Source organism: Myotis davidii, unplaced genomic scaffold (genome assembly GCF_000327345.1).
Source record: "Myotis davidii unplaced genomic scaffold, ASM32734v1 scaffold1514, whole genome shotgun sequence".
In the NCBI taxonomy this organism is placed as follows: Eukaryota; Metazoa; Chordata; class Mammalia; order Chiroptera; family Vespertilionidae; genus Myotis; species Myotis davidii.
The window spans coordinates 113780-118545 of record NW_006285654.1 but is presented as its reverse complement, the minus strand read 5'-3'; the positions used below and the strand labels follow the sequence as shown (position 1 = coordinate 118545).

The window sequence follows — 4766 nt, the reverse complement described above, 5'->3', positions numbered from 1 at the left end:
GGTAAGATTAAGGTATTAAAAAGTGCTCAGTGAGCCCCTGCTGGCACTCAGCAACCTCTCTATTGAGCCTCCTCACTTCCTAATGCTTCAATACAGAGGGATGCGGGGTGCCAAATTTCCTCTCTCTCTCTCTCTCTCTCTCTCTCTCTCTCTCTCTCTCTCTCTCTCTCCCTCTCTCTCAGTAGCCTCCCCTGGGCAGTTACCACAGAGGAAAAGGAATGTATATGCCTGCTATCAAGAAACTCCATTCTTTTCACCCCTTTGCTGATGCAAGTAAGGGTGATGTTCTGCTTCCTGCTAGTACTGAGGACTATCCTCCATTATAAAAAGGTAATATGCAAACTGACCATCACACCTTTGCACAAGATGGCTGCTCCATGTGGTTAAAGATGGCTGGCAGGGGAGGGCAGTTGGGGCAACCAGGCTGGCAGGGGAGGGCAGTTAGGGATGATCAGGATGGCAGGGGAGGGCAGTTGGGAGTGACTGGGTCAGCAGGGGAGGGCAGTTGGGGACAAGTGGGCCAGCAGGGAAGGGCAGTTAGGAGCAATCGTGCTGGTAGGGGAGCAGTTAGGCATCAATCAGACTGGCAGAGGAGTAGTAGGGGGTGATCAGACTGGCAGGCAGAAGTGGTTAGAGGCAATCAGACAAGCAGGCAGGTGAGTGGTTGGGAGCCAGCAGTCCTGGATTGTGAGAGGGATGCCCAACTGCCAGATGACCAGAAGTCAGACATCCCCTGAGAGGCCCCAGATTGGAGAGGGTGCAGGCTGGCCCGAGGGACATCCCCTCACCCAGTGCACAAATTTCGTGCACCGGGCTTCTAATATCCATATAAGAATTCAACAGAGAAATTACAGGAAGACCCTTAGTACTGTCCAAGGCATCACTGATGATATGATAAAAAGAAACTAGTGAAGGTGTTTAAGAAGAAATTTGCCTGCAATGGTACTGTAATTGAGCATTCTAGAATATGGAGAAGTGATTCAGCTACAGGGTGACCAGCATAAGAACATAGGCCAGTTCCTTATAGAAATTGGACGGCTAAGGATGACCAGTTGAACGTTTGTGGGTTTTAAGTGCTTTTGACTCGGTAAAACTTAAGTGAGGATTTCCTTGCAATGAGTAGGGTTTCCCTCTGTCCTTGTATCAAGTTTAAAAATCTCACAGATTTTATAATGTAACCATTAAGGTCTGCTTTTCACTTGGACTAGTGTAACTCCTTCATTTGATAAGTGAAAAGAGCTGTACTGTTTAGTCTTGAAATCCTTCATTTAAACAGAGGTCAAGCCGTATGCACCTGGTAGTGTCCAGCCTAAACCAAAGCAATAAGGTGATGTTTCAGCCAAACTCAAAGCCCCAAGATCACAGACGGCTCTCTCTGGCCAGAGGAAGGAGCTTTTGGCCAGAGATAGCCCTCAATGAGAATAAACTGGTGAATATAATAGATTCAGGGACATAGAAAATGAGTGGACTGACTATTCTCGGTGGGGGGAAAAGTGTGTTGGGGGTGCAGGAAGAGACTGGACAAAAATTGTACATCTATGGATGAGGACAGTGGGGGGGGATAAAAGCGGAGGTTGGGTTGGGAACTGGGTGGAGGGGAACTATGGGGGGAAAAAGAGAAACAACTGTAATAATCTGAACAATAAATACTTAATTTAAAAAGTAAATATATAAAAATTAAAATTAAAAAAAGTAGTGGTGCTATATTAGTTAATATATAGGCTGACTTTTGTGACAAATAGGCCCAAAATGTGTAATGGCTCACACATAATGCAAGTTTATTTCCTTATATAAATAGTCCCAGGAAGTTTAGGGATATTGTTTGTGTTAGGAATCCTGTTTTACAAGATTATTCATGTATCCTGGCATGTGGAGCCGTTGCTATCTTACAGCTTAGAAAAACTTCCTTGCCCATGCTGGGTATAGACATGCAGCTACCAGAAAAGACAATGGAAAACCAAACATGAGTCACTTTTTTTTTTTTAATTTAGAAGGTATTGGGGGCCAAGTGAAGCCTTTTTCTTGAAGAGACACAACAAACGAATCATTTTCATTGCTAAGGCTAGAAATGGTCCACATTATTTTATCTTATTTTATCACTTTAACTGTAGGAGAGACTTAGAAATGTAGGCTAGTGATGTGAAAAAGAATAAAAGAAAATTAGTTTTGTGAGCATTTAAAAACCTTTGCTACAGTTGAGTAAGGATATAGCCAGATAATCTCTGTATAAAATAAATGCAGTTATACAAAATTCAGACCTGAGATGAAAATCAAGAATTAACATTTATGCTACAGGAAAGTATCTTTCCAAGATGTAAGTTATTAATGAAATCATACTCCTTCAAAATTTTATATTTATTTCAGATAAAGATCATTGTGTTTAGACAATTTATATATACAAAAAGTCAGTGACCGGGATGACCGAAACAACCAGTTGACAGAACAGCAGGCTGTGTGGGTTGACCAGGCCAGCAGAAGGGGCAGTGAGGGTTGACCAAATGACCAAACAGCAGGCTGTGTGGGGCAATGAGGCTGTCATGGGGGGCAGGGAGGGGCGACCAGACTGGCAGGCAGAGGCAGTTATGGGCAACCAGGCCGGCAGGGGGTGGGACAGTTAGGGACAATCAGGCTAGCAGGCAGGTGAGTGGTTAGGAGCCAGTGGTTCAGGATTATGAAAGGAAGTCCGATTGCAGGTTTAGGCCCAATCCCTGGGGTTCAGCCTAAACTGGCAGTCAGACATACCCCAAGGGGTCCCGGATTGGAGAGAGTGCAGGCTGGGCTGAGGGGACTCCCCTCCCCCCACCCCCATCCCCGTGCACAAATTTGTGCATTGGCCTCTAGTTATATATATAAAACTAGAGGTCTGGTGCATGAATTCGTGCACAGGTAGGGTCTGGCCAGCCCGGCCCAAATTAGGGAAGATTGGGGCCGGGCCTGTCAGGAGGAGGAGATGGCAGAAGGTTGGCTGGCCAGCCCACCACTATTGGGGCTGGATCAGGCCCAGGCCAGCTGGAGGGTCTGTGGGCAATTGGCCAGCCAGCCATGCCCCTGAATGGTGTATAGAGGGCTGATTGAGGATGGGGCCAGCTGGGGGGTGGGGCTGCAGGTGGTGGGTTAGCTGGCCATCCCTGCCCTGATCAGTGGAGGGAGCTGATCTGGGGTAGGGCTGAGTCGGGGAGGGGCTGCAGGAGGTTGGCTGGATGGCCCCACCCCCTATTGGTGTAGTGGGGGTGATCAGAGATGGGACTGGCCATGGGGAGGGGCTGTGGGCCGATTGGGGTGGTGGAGGCCCATCGGGGGCAGGGCTGGCTGGGAGGAGGGGTTGCAAGAGGTTGGCTGGCTGGCCCCACCATTGGGGTGGGGGGGGACCAATCAGGGACGGGGCCAGCTGGGAGCAAGAGCTGCAGGAGGTTGGTGGGCTGGCCCCACTCCAAATTGGGCAGATTTGCTGGCTGCAGTGGGTGTCATAGTGACTGGTTGTTCTGGTCATTATGGCATTCCAGTCACTGGCTTTTTATATGCACTGAGTGGGCAGATTATTATCACCACCCCATCAGTACTTCATTGGGCCACCTTTTGCCTTCAATACTGTGGCGATTCTTGGCATTGACTCCACGAGATGTTGAAAGAGGATTCGAGGAATCTGACACCATGCCTGATGAATAGCACTGTCCAGTTCTGTGAGATTTGATGGTTGTGGAACCAGCTGCCTGGTGGCTCTTTTAACTTCATACCACTGATGCTCAATTGGATTGAGATCTGATGATTTTGGGTGTCATAGTGACTGGTTGTTCTGGTCATTATGGCATTCCAGTCACTGGCTTTTTATATGCACTGAGTGGGCAGATTATTATCACCACCCCATCAGTACTTCATTGGGCCACCTTTTGCCTTCAATACTGTGGCGATTCTTGGCATTGACTCCACGAGATGTTGAAAGAGGATTCGAGGAATCTGACACCATGCCTGATGAATAGCACTGTCCAGTTCTGTGAGATTTGATGGTTGTGGAACCAGCTGCCTGGTGGCTCTTTTAACTTCATACCACTGATGCTCAATTGGATTGAGATCTGATGATTTTGGGGGCCACCTAAGCAAGGTAATGTCTCCCTCATGTTTTTGAAAGCACTCCTGCACAATAGGAGCACTGTGGCATGGTGCATTGTCTTGTTGGAAGAAGCCATTTCCATTGGGATATGACGTCAACATGATAGGATGAACCTGATCAGCAATGATACTTAGGTATGTTGTGCTATTCATACATGGTTCCACATGAATTAAAGGGCCCAAATCATGCCAGGAAAACATGCCCCAAACCATAACACTGCCCCACCAGCTTGAAGGGTTGTACTCATGCATGTGGTGTGCATGCTTTTATGATGTTTCCGCCAAATTCTTACTCTGCCATTGCATGATGCAACTGAAACGTGATTCATCGGACCACATGACTTTTTTCCAGTGCTTGACTGTCCAATCCTTGTGTTCCTGTGTGAATTGGAGATGTTTTATCTTGGTAACTGCAGACAGCAAAGGTGTTCGAACAGGCCTTTGGCTTCCATATCCCATACGATGCAGTGTATGGCTAATTTGCTTACAAATGTCAGGTGGTCATAATAATCTGGCCACTCAATGTGTGTAGTCCTCATTGGATTCCTTTTGTTTGGGATTCTCTGCGCTTCCTGGACTTGTAAGTCTATTTCTTTCACCAGGTAGGGGAAGTTTTCTGTCATTATTTCTTCAAATAGGTTTTCAATATATATATCCCC

General features: G+C 47.0%; 1 pseudogene; it reads left to right on the top strand.

The window, feature by feature from the left end:
* Positions 1 to 224: 224 nt before the first annotated feature.
* LOC102773200 lies at positions 225 to 1073 on the top strand (annotated as a pseudogene).
* Positions 1074 to 4766: the final 3693 nt, after the last annotated feature.